This window comes from Ranitomeya variabilis, chromosome 5 (assembly GCF_051348905.1).
Source record: "Ranitomeya variabilis isolate aRanVar5 chromosome 5, aRanVar5.hap1, whole genome shotgun sequence".
In the NCBI taxonomy this organism is placed as follows: domain Eukaryota; kingdom Metazoa; phylum Chordata; class Amphibia; order Anura; family Dendrobatidae; genus Ranitomeya; species Ranitomeya variabilis.
This window is the reverse complement of record NC_135236.1, coordinates 513,617,196-513,633,579: the sequence shown is the minus strand read 5'-3', so window position 1 is coordinate 513,633,579 and position 16,384 is coordinate 513,617,196. Positions and strand designations below refer to the sequence as shown.

Below are 16,384 nucleotides of genomic sequence, written 5' to 3'. Positions count from 1 at the left end.
GAACCTCCTTCCTCCATTCTTCAGCTCGGAGTGGTAGTGGCTGCAGTGTCCTCGGCATTGGAACAAGAGATTTGTGAGGCCCAATCTCTTGCTCCTTCGTCTGTACCCGAAAATAAGCTCTTAGTACCTGTCCAGTATCGGTTAAGGGTGCTTCAAGAGTTCCATGACTCGAATCTTAGTGGGCATCCTGGAATCTCAGCCACGCATAAATCCATCACTAGGCTGTTTTGGTGGCCTTCGTTGGCTTCTGACGTTATTGGGTTTGTGTCTTCCTGTGAAATTTGTGCTGGCGCTAAAACCTCCCGTAACCGGTCAGCCGGGGAATTGGTGCCACTGCCAATTCCAGATAGACCGTGGACTCATCTGTCCATGGATTTTATGATTGATTTTCCCCCTCTAATAGCAAAACCATGAACTGGGTAGTTGTTGGTAGGTTCAGTAAGCAGGCGTATTTTATACCTTTGGCAGGCCTCCCTAATGCTGAGACTCTATCAAAACTATTTATTGAGCATGTGGTCCGATTGCATGGTGTGCCTGTCAGTGTTGTGTCTGATAGAGGGGTGCAATTTGTGGCAAAATTTTGGAGGGCCTTTTGTAAAAGGCTGGGCATCAGTTTTTCCTTTTCATCGGCCTACCATACCGAGACCAACGGTCAGACTGAAAGGACTAATCAGTCTTTGGGGCAGATAGTGCGATGTCCTGCTACATACAGACATGATCCAAGGTACCCATGGCGGAATTTGCATTCAATAATTGTGTAAATCAGTCCACTGGTACTTCCCCATTCTTCTGCAACTATGGGTTTCACCGTCACTTTGGAGAGTTTTCATGGCTGGATTTGGGGTGTCCAGGGGCTAATTCGGCCTTTCTGCGGTTGGGGGAGATCTGGAGTGAGGTTCAGAGAAACATTGGGGAGGCTCAGGGCAAGTGTACATTTTATGCCCATAAACAACATTCTGTGGGGCCGGCTTACCAGCTGGGGGATAAGGTATGGTTATGCACTAAGAATATTAGATTGAGGATTCCCTCTGCTAAATTGGGTCCCAAGTTTATTGACCCTTATGAAATTTTGGAGGTGGTTCATCCTGTCGCCTTCCTCTGCGCTTGCCTCCATCGTGGCGGATCCCCAATGTATTCCATAAGGCGCTTCTGAAGCCATCGGTGCCTTCCTCAGGTAAGTCTCTCACGCATCGGCCGCCTGTTGTGGTAGATGGCCAGACAGAGTGTGAGGTGGAACGGGTGGTGGATTCTCATATGCTCCACCGTTCACTGCAGTACTTGGTCCATTGGAAAGGTTACAGTACTGAGGACCGGTCGCGTGTGCCGGCGTGTTCGGTCCATGCAGATCGGTTGGTCCGGGCCTTTCACGTTCATTATCCAGGGAAGCCTGGGGGTCCGGTGGCCCCCCATTGAGAGAGGGGTACTGTCATGATTCAGTCCTGAGTTTGTTTTCAGCTGCCTTGTCTCTGGACTGTGAAAGATAGAGGCGTGTGTACTACTATTGATGGTGCCCAGGTAGGTTCCCACACCAAGTGACACTTCAAAGAAAAGAACCTGGCACTCAACTTAATGCTCGTGAATATTTAATCGTAATAGCCAAAAAACGTTTCGGTCCTTTATCCGGACCTTCATCAGTTACGTACTAGTAATAGAATGGTTGATTAACGTGACAACGGTGTCATGCAGGGCACAGCTTGATCTGCGTCTGGTGCTGCGCAGATAGTGTATAGGCACGCTATGTAGACTTAGAACGCTGACATGTACTGTGCTGAAGTCCTGACGTGGAGTCCTCCGCTTGTCTCTGGACTGGTCATGCGAGAGTTAATCCCTTCTGCCTCGCTTTGAAGCTGGCTGGGCTATTTCAGTCCTCTGCAGCCTGTGCGCCAGTGTCAGCTATAGTTCATGCTCCTCGGCTTGAGCCCCTGACCTGTCTACTTCTATTAGTGATCCTTGTGCCTCTGACTGCCTGTACCCGTGTATGACTCGATCTGATCTCTGGACTTCGCCCCTTGTTTTCCGTCTCTGATAAAACGCTCCCAGACTGGCTTCGACTCTGGCTTGTACCCGGACTTCATCATACGTCTCACGTTTTGGTTACCACATTCCCGATAGGCTCTGATTTCTTGCTTGTCCCTAACTATTCTTCTGACTGCCCCTGTGTACTGCGCTGACCTCTATGTGTATGACCTTGGCTTGTCTGACTTCTCTTTCGTTACCTGTGGCACCTGTGCTGCTCTTCAGTGTTGCTATGCTGTGTGTACAACCCCTCTTCCCTCACCAGCTCCCCCTGGTGGAGGTTGCACTATACTGCACTGCAGCAGCACATTACAGTCACACTGCAGACTACAGCCAGGTCATTCTAATCGAACAGCGTGCAAATCTAAATTTTTTTTTGTCCCAGGCATCAGATGTGAGTGCTCCAAATTTTTTTTTGTGAAAGTAAGTGCTGGGCGGTTTGTTTCAGAGAGCTGAATGAGTATCCCCAAGGTAGGGAAAAAGATGCAGAGTCTCCGCAGCTCCAGCCAAATGCCTCCGATGGAGGATACAATAAAGGATAATATAAAGCTCAGTCCCAGGAGCGCCGAAAGGAAGACTCTAACACCAGATGGGGTTTAAGCCATGGCTTGAACCCCATCTGGTGTTAGAGTCTTCTTTTCGGCAGTCCTGGGACTGAGCTAAAAAATTTTTTTTTTGTCATAGCCAACTTGTTGACACAATTTAGTTGTGCCCAAAAAAATCAAGACCACATTTAGATCAGTCTGTTATCTCAGGCTGACGGCTGGTGTATCAGTGGTAGAAAAATTGTAGCTTCGAAGGCATAAGTTGCATAGTTTTGTCTGCTAGCCTTGTTCAACTCACTTTTATTTTTTTCAAAAAATCAGTAAGAAACAAAAAAAAAATTATGCAGTCTGTTAGGTCAGGCTGAGGCCTGGTGTATCTGTGGTGGAAAAATCGTAGCTTTGCAGGCATACGTAGCATAGTTCTATGTGCTAGCCTTGTTCTACTATTTTTTTATTTTTTCAAAAAATCAACAAAAACCCAAAAAAATTTATACAGTCTGTTAGGTCAGGCTGAGGCCTGGTGTATCTGTGGTGGAAATAATCACAGCTTTGCAGGCATAAGTTGCATAGTTCTGTCTGCTAGCCTTGTTCAACTCCATTTTATTTTTTTTTTCGTAAAAAGCAAAAAAAAAATTATATAGTCTGTTAGGTCAGGCTGAGGCTTGGTAAATCTGTTGTGGAAAAATCATACCTTCGCAGGCATAAGTTGCATAGTTCTGTCTGCTAGCCTTGTTCAACTCATTTTTATTTGTTTTCAAGAAATCAGCCAAAACCCCCCCAAGAATTATACAGTCTGTTATGTCAGGCTGAGGACTGGTTTATCTGGGGTGGAAAAATCGTAGCTTAGCAGGCATACTGATCGCATATAATTTTTCTCCAAATAAATACATTTGTCTTGAGCTTTTGAAATAGTTCAGTAGTCCATTTAAAATGGACAAGGGATGGGAAAGTGGATGTGATGGAGCATGCAGAGAACGAGGCCGTGGCCAAGCTGAAAGTGGGCCACAACAAAGACCCACATCTTCTCGCTCGACCTTCCTGTCCCAGTTTCTAGGGGACCGCAGCACACCACTATTAAAGCCAGAGCAGTGTGAAACGGTTGTTGGTTGGATAGTGGATAATACTTCCAGTCACTTAGCCACCACCACCATATGTTCCAAATGGTTAAGTCTGAGTAGCCGTGAGTGTGGACCGAATATTCCTCACCCTGATCCTCCTTCCTCCCACCATTCCGAGTGCCCTGAGATAACTGATCCCACACTTGGACATTCCGAAGAGCTGTTCAGTTTTCTCTTTCAAGATTCCGGACTCTCGGCTGTCAACTTGAAATGGGGCCATATTAGATCACATGTAGCGATGTTCAAAGCTTTGAACAGCCAAGGTCACACAAAGGCGATGGTGGGAAAGTGTCACAAAAGGTGGACAATGATGAGACACAATTGCCAGAAAGTCAGGAGGAGGAGCAGGGTGCGGATGTGGAAGACAAGGTGGTTGATGACAGGAGGCATATCACCCAAACAGGCAGGAAGAAGCAGTGTGGTAGCCACAGACAGAAGGCGTGCATCCGATACCCGTAGCACCAACGTGAGGGAATCTCCACGGTCCACAGCTCTCTTCCTAACTTGCAGTTCATCTGTAAGGCGATTTTGGTGCAGATGGAGAGGACAGTCTGGGGTTTGCTCAAGGTCCTGGCGATGACACACTGACTGGGGATGGGGAAGTCCATGCATAGGTGCTTCTTGATGGTGTCATACTTCATCTTATTAATGCTGGACAGGATGCAGAGGACCATCTCAGTGTGGTCCATAATGTTCTGCTGGAACGTCTGTAAATATCCTCCCACCGTGTTCTCGACTTCAACCAACACCGCCCTGCTCATCTTGATGCGCATTTGCTGTGTGATCTTGAACATATTCTGCAGAAGAGCATTCGCCACGTCCTAATTTGTCCGGATGTAAAAGAGCAGCCAATTATTCATATCTAGGGACTGATCAGGACGAGACCCCTCAGCTCTCGCAACCAATCAGCAAACTGATTTGTCTTTGGCTTTTTGCAGGATTTTTTCTGGAGGTGCGATTCTCCCTTTGAACTGTAGAAGTTTGGTATCGAAATTCAGCCCCAGTCACATAGCTCTTTCTGAACGCTCTCATCCTTGTGTATGTAGTTCATGAACTTCCCAACTTGACACTCCCTCTGTTCTGGTGATAAGCTGTTGTTAACGGCCAGGTTTTTCATGACGTTTAAGTAATTTCTCATTCTGTCGGTCAGACCTGTTAGGTTACATAACTCTGGCACCAGTACGATGGCTCCATCTGTGGCTCCCGGCTTGGGCCTCCGGGGGATGGCTCATGTCTTTCACTTGTTCATTGTATTGGTTCTTATAGAAGTCCACAAAGCTGATCTCGCTTCAGTCTGCCTTCTTGAAGGTGGACGCAGCATTCATCTTCCAAGCGATCTCTATATGGTAGGTTTTAGTATTGTACTTGGTGAGGACGATCTGTCCGATCAGCTCCTTGTCCTGGAACCTCTGAGGGCCACACAAGGAGCAGAGGCTGCTCATGATGTCATGCACAGTCTCATTCCTGAGGACTTTATGGCTGACATCAATGCTCAACATGATGCTGGACTCGTACTGGAGGATGGAGGTGGAAAACCCCAGGCAGATGGTGAGTGGGTGGGCTATGACTTCGGTGATGTCACTCGGGTTGTAATAGTTGCTTCCTATCTGATTCATATCCATTATCTTCAGGAGTCTTCGGAAAATGATATTATAGAAATGGAAGCAGGTGGGCGAGGTCGGTGGAAGATTGTTGGTCAGGGTGATTGTTATCCGCAAGTTCTCTCTATTTCGAGTTTGGCTGAACACCTCGGTGACCTTATTCAGTCTTTTTGGAAAAACAACACGGTTCCATCAAATGCCCGTGCCTTCCCTATGGTTTCTTCATGCTGGTACAGAAGGCCATACTGCAAGCGCTTGGACTCCATGGTGGGGTTGAAGTCAATGTGATACTGGTACAGGGCCCACTGTGGTTGGGACACCAGCTCGATGTGGTTGGTCACAAGAGCAATCTTGGTTCCAGATGTACCAGCTTTCAATTTTTGGATGTGCTCGATAGTCTGCCGGGTGTTCACCCCGATGTCATGGAAGTCACGCCTACGGCCACCCCATTCCCCGATAGACACTTCTGCAAGTCCGGCTGACACCTGCAGAACCTCGGGCGATGGTATCTCTGCTGCCGCTGCCGGCGGACCTCTCATTATTTACGGATTTTAAAAAAAAATGTTTTTCCACTTTGTAATATTTTTTCTCTTTTTTTACATTATCCCAGTATGGAATATTAATGTATAATATCAGATCGCTGATCTGACACTCTGCACTGCAGAGTATCAGATCAGCAATCTGACAGGCAGGGAAGGAGGGAGGCATGTCAGCACCTGCTCTCATCAGGTGCTCACCAGCCACCTTCCCTGCAGGACCCGAAAGGACCCCTCGGCCAACTCGTGGCCAGAGGTCTCAATAATACCATCAGACAACGTGATCACATCGCTTTGTCCTATTGGAAGCGATGCTCCTCTGTGCCGTTGTCACTACTGACAGCTGCATCAGAGGAGTTAAATACATTTTTTAGTTATTTTGACCATTTCTCATATTCTGAAAATAAATACAAAATTTAGTGCTTGGAAATTCAAAAACGTGTTGTCAGTAGTTTATAGAATAAAAGAGCAATTTACATTTGACTCAAAAATATACTTATAAAGAGAAAAATCAGACCAACTGAAAATTTTGCAGTGGTCTCTTAATTTTTGCCAGAGCTGTATATTTATACATACTCGAGTATAAGCCGACCCGAGTATAAGCCGAGGTACCTACTTTTGCCACGGAAAACAGGGTAAGCTTATTTACTCGAGTATAAGCCAGGTATGCATTGTCCCCTCATCCCTGTCCTGCTATGCATGGCTCCTCCTTCCCTGTCCTGGTATGAGTGCCTCCCCTCCCTGTATGCATTCCTCCCCTGTTCCTGTCATTGTATGCATTCCCTCCTCTTCCCTGTCCTGATATGAATGCCTCCCTGTCCCTGCCCCTCTCTGCATGCTTCCCCTGTTCCTTCCCTGTATGCATGCCTCCCCCATTCAGTCTCTGTATGCATGCATTCTCCTTCCCTGTCCTGGTATGAATGCCTCCCTATTCTGTTCCTGTATGCATGCCTCCCAGTTCCATCCCTGTATGCATGCCTCCTTATTCCCTATCCATGTGTGCATGTTTCCTATTGAAAAAAAAAGCAAAACATCATACTCGCATACCTGCATCTCGCTCCGGCCGCCAGCACTTTCCTGCAGCTCTTCCTGTGCTCAGGGGTCACGTGGCCCCGCTCATTAAGATGATGAATATGCACTCCACCCCTATGGGAGTGGAGAGGAGTCCATATTCATCACCTTAGAGAGCGGTACCATGTGACCACTGAGCACAGGAGAAGCGGCAGGCGATGGGCCGCTGGCGGCCAGAACGAGATGTAGCTCCAGCACCGAGGGCACGCAGGTAGGTGAGTATGATGTGTGTACCGGATCCTGGCACCCGCTGCTCCGCCGCCCCCCCTACCTCACAAAAAATGTGCTGAAAAACTCAGCTTATACACGAGTATATATGGTAATATAGCTATAAGCAGGGCCGTATTTGCCACTAGGCACTTGAGGGCACATGCCTAGGGTGGCAGGATGTGGGGGGCGGCACCTGAGCACGGCAAGATTTTTTTTATTATTTATTTATTTTTTAAAGTCCGGGTCCGCCTGCCCTCCCTCCTCCTCCTTCCTGCCCGCCCGCCTCCTTCCCGCCCGCCCTCCATCCTTCTCCCCGCCCACCTCAGTCTTCTGGCTGCTGCTGGAGTCTCGTATCCAGTCCTGTCACATGTACTGCACAGGGGTCCGGAAGCGGAAACAGGTCACACCACAGGCCCGCCCCCCTCCTCGCTGAAGCGCCAAGTTCAATTTCTGCCTGACAGTCCTGTGTGTGACTCTGCCGGCCCCCCCGCCTCTGTCTTCTGGCTGCTGTTGGTGTCTCAGATGATCCCACCAGGGGCGGGCAGGGTGCATATGCCCCCGGGCCAGTCCCCCAGCAGCAGGTTCAGGTCATTTGCTGGGTTAAAGTCCGGGTGCCGGCAGCCGCATCCCTGCACTGCAGACGCCCACACTGTGTGCAGTCAGTGTGTGCTAAACTCACCTGGCTGGAAGGAGGAGATCCAGAGCGGCACAGCGCCCCCGGTCCAGATCATAGCCGGCTAGGGAGGTCCTGGGATCTGACAGTGACAGCCAAGCAGAAAAGGTAGGAAAAAAAAAAGCATCTTGGAAAGGTAAGTGGAAAACACTGGGCCAGAGCGAGGCCTCGGCCTGCAGTGCGGCAGTCATGCCAGCTGGCAGCACACACCTCTCGACAGTCCCGGATTCAGCGGATCCACATCCCTCCACCCACAGAGCCGTGCACTGCACATAACATATATGGCTGCACTGTTCGCACAGGACCTTTGATGAGGTTACAGGAGGGGAGGAGTCAGGGGGTCATATGATAAGGGGCCTCAGGGTATGCAGGACTCTGCTGTGCTGGGTGCCATGGTGATGGATAAGGGTAAGTTTATGTGTGGGATAAGGAGGGGTTTACAGTGTGGATGGAGCAGAGCCGCATGTGTACGAGGTGTGCGGAGCGGAGCCGGGTGTTTACAAGCTGTACGGAGATGACTGGCATGTGTGCGAGGTGTAAGGAGTGGAGCCGCGTGGGTGCGAAGCGGAGTCGTGTGTGTGTATGTACGTAGGAGGTGTATGGAACTCAGCCGGGTGTGTACGAGGTGTACAGAGCAGACCGGCCTGTGTGCGAAGTGTACAGAGCAAAGCCACGTGTGTGTGTGTACGGAGCGGAGCCGGGTGTGTGTGCAAGGTGTACGGAGCGGAGCCGGGTGTGTGCGAGGTGCACGGAGCGGAGTCGGGTGTGCGCGAGGTGCACTGAGCGGAGCCGGGTGTGTGCGAGGTGCACTGAGCGGAGCTGGGTGTGTGCGAGGTGCACTGAGCGGAGCCGGGTGTGTGCGAGGTGCACTGAGCGGAGCTGGGTGTGTGCGAGGTGCACTGAGCGGAGCCCCGGGTGTGAACGAAGGGCAAGGAGCGGAGCCGGGTGTGTACGAAGCGCGTGGAGCCGAGCCGGGTGTGTATGAGGTGTACGGAGCGGACCAGCATGTGTGCGGAGCCACATGTGTGTGTGTGTGTACGGAGCAGAGCATTATGTGCGGCCATTATACAGTATGGAGCACTGTGTGGCGATTATACAGTATGGAGCACTGTGTGGTGTATACTTATATCTGTGTATACTGTGCCCCCTGTGCAGTATCTGTGATACATATACATGTCCCCGCCTTTGTAATAACGTCCCCTGTCCTGTATTAACATTTCCAGTCCAGTAATCGCATCCCCCGTCCTGTAATAACATATCTTGCCTGTAGTAATGGTCTGTCTTGTAAGTAAGATCACATGAGGCCGAGTCCCTTCCTCTGGAAGTCTGCAGTGGCAGAAGTGGGACAATGCAGTGGGCCCTGAATGGGAGGAGGGGGTGTCCCAGCGGTGCAATGCTGCGGGCTTGATGTTGGCGGTGAGCTAAGTGAAGTGCATTGCTTTCCTGGCGGCCATATTTCTGAAGCTGTGTGCCAATGGAGGCGGCGCATGCGGAGATTGTGATCTTGGTCCAGAGCGATCTCAGTCTGCGCATGCGCCGCCTATGGCGGCCGTCTTCCTGAAGCTGGGAAAACAATGCATTTATGCCCTAGCCAGGAGCCCTCATTATCATAGGAATATGTCAGGTAACTGTTTTTCTAAAGCTTTATAGTGTAGTTTTAGGTCAGGGAGGGATGGTTAGGGATGAGCTAGGAAGGTGCAGGGACAGGTAGTGATGGCTACTTGCGGACATGTGCAGCACTTGCGGTGAGACAAAAAACACTGCTAGCAGCGTTTTTTTTCTGCTGTTGCAAGAACCGCAAGTGCTGCACATGTCCGCAAGTCCCATAGGGAATGAATGAGGCCGAACGCAGTGTTGCCGTGAGTGATCTGTTACACGACAGATGAGGAAAAACTGTTGGATCTGCCGTGAATGGCAAAAATCACTGATGTGAAAGTAGCCCAAGTCACTGCTGACAGTGTCTGCATTAGTCATACTCACCAATGGGGGAGGCAGCACGAAAAGTGCCTAGGGCAGCAGAAACTCTAAATACAGCCCTGGCTATAAGGCTATAAATTATAATTATGTATAAGTGGTAACTGATCTATATATATTCTGCATCTTTAAACTTCAGCACTACTATTATCAGTTTACAATCAGACATACTGTAAATAATTCTTCCTGCTCCAACACAACACTTTGCAATTCCATGTATGCCAAAGGACTTCAAGATACTAGCACTGCTACTGACGTCAGTGGAAATTGCTAGAAGAATGTTTAGCAGAGTGAAAGGATACTGGTCTGGAGTACAGACCCCATGAATGGACATGTTAATTTGTAACCATATGGAAGCTTATTCTGTTGACCTTCTATGTCAGTTAACTGATCTCAAAAAGGCACATGAGAGTTTCTTATTAATTGTTTATGATTACTAAATGACTTTATGACCAGCATTTCATGGTGCATATTCTGTAACCTCTGTGGAAATAAATAAATTGTAAAAATTCACTAATACATAAATTGAGGTCATTAAAGCCTAACATGAGGGCTAAAAAACTCTTCCTAAGTTATCCTTCATAATCACGCTGGTGCACTAAAATTTTAATAAAGCCTGATGCTATAGTATCAGGAGTCAGTTCCCCAAATACCTATTATGGTAAGTAAAACAATCTGGTGGAGATGTACTGAATCATCAAAAGCCCCGCTATCAGAATATCTGTCACTGTCAGAATCTACGGTATTTCAGTTATTGAGAGAATTTAATTAAAAAATGTCCTTTACATTTTATTGTCTGATTGCATCACAGATTACACATTTGAATCAAATAATTGTTGAACTATTCCTTGGCCATGCTTGTAATGTGATGGTGAATGCAATAAGTAGGGGTAAATATACTGGATGAATATTTGAAGCATTCTTACATAAATAGCAATTGCCCCATTCTTTATTTCTGTAATTATGCAATTATACAATGCTACTATATTCAGCAGAATTGACCCATAAAGGGAAGCTGTCACCAGGTTTTTCCAATATAACCTACGACTACCACTTTTCAGCCCCATGTGACAGCATTGCATAATGATGTTAAATAACCTAAATACCCCGTACAAGTAAAAAAAAAGACCTTTTAAAATACTCTCTTGCAGCATGGTCCAGTCCGATGTGCGTTGCTATGCCTCATCCAACTACTCCTCTCTTCTTATGATGCCGTCCTTCTTTTCTGCTTCATGTGAATGACGCATTCTACGTCAAATTCACAGTGTCGCCCTTTGTGCTTCTGTACAGGCACAGTCTTTTCTGCCCTGCCCAGGAAAGAGTAAAGTACTGCTATGTGCATGTGCCAGGAAAAGCAAAAGAGTGTTGATGCATGTCCATTATAATGCTTTGCAAAGGCGCGATGGAGGACACCGTGTGGATGATGTTGAACACGTCAACCACAGGAAGCAAAAAGGAGGAGGAGGTGTCAGATGAAGAACAGTGACGCCCATCAGACCGGATCACCCGTAGGTGAGTATAATGAAAGGTCTTGTTTTTTCCTTTCAGAGTGAATTGGAGTCATATGTACGGCATCTTTAGAATTCTGTCATATGTGGTTGAAAATTGATGGCCGTAGGTTCTATGGGAAAAACCTGGTGACAGGTTCTCTTTAATAAACTAATAAACTAATGCGCCATGAAGATCTTATCTAATATTATCTCACACATACACAAGGGGTAATTTTGCAGTAGGCCAATCAGCCTATTAGTATGCTTTTAGAGTGTCATAGGAAACCTATTTAAACATAGGAAAACCTACAAACATACAAATAATTTGAAATACATCTACAATTTTTTATGTGCTCAAGTGTAGATTAAAAGTTAAGTATAAAGTTCAACAAGGGTTAATTAGAAAACTTTTACTCATGTCAGAATAATATTAGCAAAATAAATATTAATATATATATAAATGTTTTTTGTCTAGTTTTGTGCCTTTTTATGTTTGCGCCAAATTAATTATTTTATTTGTGTGGTTTTTTTAAGTTCATTTAATATGTGCTCACCTGTTTTTTGTTTTTATTATTTTCTGGTTTAGTGATTCCAAATGTTTTTGTCTGATTAATCAAGTTGTGAAATTTGGAGTAATGTGACAAGAAAAGAAAAGAAAGTGTGACATCCCAGTGGTTGTCCGTCTCATATAATCCTTCTTCACTCGTCGAGTGACTGTTCATTAGCCCTATTTTTTCTTGGATTTGTGTCTCTGGCTAGTCCAGAAGCTATGGAACTAATCTTTCGAGTTTGGGTTTCTTCATATTGTCAGCACTATGTAGGGTTGCTCACTATATAAACCTGTGACTATCAGTTCCTATTATCAGTCAAAGTTTGTGCTATCTGGCTTTAACTGTGTTTTTTGCATTTGTTGTTTCCTGATTTATTCTGTTCTCTGCCTAATGATTTTGTACCTCCGAACCTCCTAGTTCTTTCCCAGCTACCTGACTATCCTTCTTGCCAGCTTGTGCCACCAACCATACGTTGACTCCATGGGCCTAGCCCAGAGACCATTTACAAGCACTCCCTGTACAAGGGTTAAAAGATGGAGGCCAGAGCAACCCCTGGGTTCTGAAAAATGGAGAAGCCTTAGCCAACCCTGTTTGTGGTAGCCATTTTGGAGCTGCGAGGTGACTACAAACAGTGTCCTTGGAGCGCCCCCAGACGCAGGGCCGCGGGGTACTCGGTACCAGGCCTCCCTGTCTCGGTCTTGGGGTTGTCACGGTGGCCTGACCCGGTCTGTGACCCTGCTAAGTGGCGTCCAATTAAAGGTTGTGGTGCGTGGTGCGATGAAATAACGAAGTCACAGGGTTGCAGTCTCTTTACCTCTTTACTGTAGGCTTCAGGATCCGCAATCCGGAGCACTGTTAACAGGGCTGGCTGAGTCCAGCCTGTCTAAAGGCACATCCAGAGTTCCCTTTGCAGGTGGAAATCAGTGCCTACCTTCTAGCGCCTGTGTGTTGTAGTACCTCCCTGCTGAGCACCACGGGATAGTCCTCACAACTGTTGTGTCTGTTCCTGATGTTCTTTCTCACAACTCTCATTTCTATTCTGATGTTCGTTCTCTCCGTCCCCCAGATGATTTGGCTAGGACGCACCCATATGACGGGTAGGCCTGGAGTTCTTCCGGGACCCTAGAGACGCCCCTCTCCCACAATTGCCTCCTATGTCTGCTTAGGTGATTTAGGTGAGACAGCCAACCTATAATTAACTGTCCTGCCGCTGTTTGAAGTAATGCTTGGAGCCCAATACTTCCTCGGCGTTCCGGCCACCGGCTACGCGCCTCGGTAGGATGTTGCCTCGATCTTACGGCACGACTCCTACTGGTGTTATCTCCTTTTTGCTGTGATCTCGTTTCTCACTTCTCCACAATAAACCTCGCTTCTTGTCCTTTCTTGAGATACCGCCGCAATGTAGTGCAGGCGTGGTTCCTTAACGTTCTGCCTTGTTCACTAGGCCTCTGTCAGGATCCCACCCCTGACAGGGACCCCCCTGATTCTTCCCCCCGCAACACCCTCTGCCACAGGATGTTGCCTGGTTCCAACCCAGTCAGCTTCTCTCTAACTTCCTATCCAACCCCCAGTTTTACCAGATTGTGAGGAGTGGCCTAATACATAGTACCCTTTGCTCCCTCTGGAGGACAGACTATGAAGTGTATTGGTGTCTGTGATACCTGGTCAGATGAACTCCTTCAGTGCAATCAGACGTACCATCACTCCGCTTAGTGGCAGAGCGATGTTACTGCAACGACCAGGTCTCTGGGGCGCTGCATCCTCGTGATAGAGAAATTAACTTGCAAATGCTAATGATGAATCAGAGCCTAAATTATTTTAGTATAATAAATAAAGGTGTTTGGGAGAGGTTCTGTAGCCTCTCACTTTTTATTGTATTCCATAGCTAATACAGAATTGCCTTAATTTAACATAGCATGTTATATAGAAAATACATTAGCAATATCAGAAATAATCCGAAATAACTTATATTGTAATCAAAACTATATTTGTTTTTCAAAGTTTTTCTATTTTTCTCTATCACACCCTTCTCACATTCCTGTATCTGGCTTCAGCATAATGGGCTGCAGTAGGAGCTTCCCATTACAGCATATACTAGAATGTGAGACAAGGAACATTAAAGCTTTCTTACTAGATAAGACACATCTTTACTTGCCCTCCTGCAAAAAAATGAAAAAGATAAACAAAAAAGAATGATTTGTTTGTTCTCTGCAAGATTTCACAAGGTCCTGTTTCAGAAATACTACAGACTGGAAGACAGTGCAGATGTCTCTATCTTCTTTTTTTGCTTTAACATTAATTTTTAGGCTTAATGTTGTAAGAAAATTAAATAAATAAATATATATATATATATATATATATATATATATATATATATATATATATATATATATATATAGATTTCACCCAATCCGTTTCCCGTGCGAACTGTAACCACAGGTTGGATGTATTCTGGTTTCTTCAAAGCGGTAAGCTGGCTTTGCCAAAAACTCTTTTATATATATATATATATACACATACAGTGTATATATATATAGTTTTATGCTCTGAACTTCACCTCTTCAAATAAACCTACTTAAACATCGTCCTCAACTCACTATTCCAACAATCCTAAACGACTCTGACATTTTTCATTCTCTCCTCAATCCAAGAGTATGGGCCCCACCACAGGCCTCAGCGCTGAAAATCTAGCCAATCATTTCAAAGAAAAAAAATGACCATATCAGATAGGAAATTTTCTCCCAATCCCTTAGCACAGTACATTGTCCTCCCTCCTGCACTGCATCTAACAGACTTTCTGTCTTTGAACCAGTCACGGAAGAAGTGACCAGGCTCTTTGCATCTTTTTGCCCTACTACCTACACCAGAGACCCTATTCCCTCACATTTCTACCAGCACCTTTCTCCGGCTCACCACTCACCTAACTAAAATATTTAATCTTTCCCTCTTAAATTAAACATGCCAGCATATATCCATTACTTAAAAAAAGCATCCTTCGAACAGAACTGCTCTGCTAAGTATATACCTGTCTCTAATCATCCCTTCATCTCTAAACTCTTGGAACACTTGGTCCAGTTGTAAGGTGCAAAATGGGAGTAGTCATGGGCAAAGGACTGCGGTGTTTCCACACCCTGGCACTAGTGATGGGTTAACACCTGGATGTTCGGGTCCTGCTGGTTCGACTGAACATGCAAAAAAAAAGTTTGGTTCAGGTACCAGATCAGTACCCAAACCCAGACTCTATTCAGATGAATGAAGGCCCGAACATCCATTGTTTGCCACTCTGTCATCTGCATGACAGTGTGGCAAACACTGTCTCTGATCAGTGGTAAGATCATTACCACCAATCAGAAAGCTGTGGTTTCCACGCTGTCAGATTACAGCATCGGCCTGCAGCTGTAACCATTGGTAAAAAGTTTACCTCCAGTCAAAGAGGCATCAGCTGATGTGAGTACTAAGCTAAAAAGAAAGTATGGACGGCACCTCCAAAAATCATACATTTGTGGCACCCCAGGACTTCAGGTACCACAGTGGTATTGCCTTCCTCTCGGGGAGGGTAATGCCATGCCTAGAGACAGGAGGAATCCCTTTGGCAGGTAACTTTACATGCAACACATCCTGACTCCAGGCCAGAAGGGGAAGCTCTACACCCGACTTGAGGGGACCTGCTCTTTCTGGTCGGGATGATGAGTCAGTTGCTAGGCAGTTGCTAGGCAGACAAGCAGACAGTTGACAGTTGGTAGCAGACAGTGAAGGAGCACAGAGGTACTTAGGAGCTAGAGAAAGACTGCTACTGGGCCTCTCTAAGCTGAGCGCAGAAACTGGGTACCGAGAGCCCGAGGCAGAGGGGGACTGCAAGCCCCATGGCAGAACCGGAGGGCAGGAAACTAAAAGGGACTTGCCCACATAATACCTGAGGTACAGCAGCAATCAGAGTCCAGAGTCACTGTGAACAGAGACCCAAAAGAGATGGCTCAAGTTGCCTACCGTGCAGGTACTGTCATTATTCAATTCTCCTGCGCTGTCATATTCTGCCTTGGGCATGCGCAGTTCGTGCTGCCCGACCACTGACATCACTTGATGTTTTTCTTACTGCGCCTGCACACACGCGCGGCCTGAAATCCCGCCCTCAGTCTCTTATGATTTATTCACACTGCGGGGCTGGGATTCTTGGGCTGTGTGTGCACATGCCCAATGCAGAATATGACAGCGCAGGCGCCTGGAGAATTGAATAATGCAGAGGAGGCGGCCCCCGGCTCGCAGAGTGATGGATGTGGTGCCTCTGGATTAGGGGGGAAAGACCTGCCCCCCCAAACGGTTTGAAGGTATGAGGGACAAATATAAAAAGCGATCATTTCTGCACTGCAACAAACAAGAACTAAAAGAGCCACCTTGTCAGAATGCAGCATTAGTGCTGCACAAGATGGCTCTTTTAGTTACTAATGCCTGGGGGGGACAGGTTCCTTTAAATCAGAGAGATACTGTATGTTACACACATTAGTTAATAAATAACATTTACAACATGTCTACTTTACATCAGCATAACTTTGGAAACAATTTTCTTTTTTCGTTAGGAAGTTATAAGGGTTTAAAGTTGAC

The 16,384-nt window shown here is 46.6% G+C and overlaps 1 pseudogene; it reads right to left on the bottom strand.

The window, feature by feature from the left end:
* Window positions 1–1,049: 1,049 nt before the first annotated feature.
* On the bottom strand, window positions 1,050–5,819 carry LOC143775075 (piwi-like protein 1; annotated as a pseudogene).
* Between the last annotated feature and the right edge of the window lie 10,565 nt (window positions 5,820–16,384).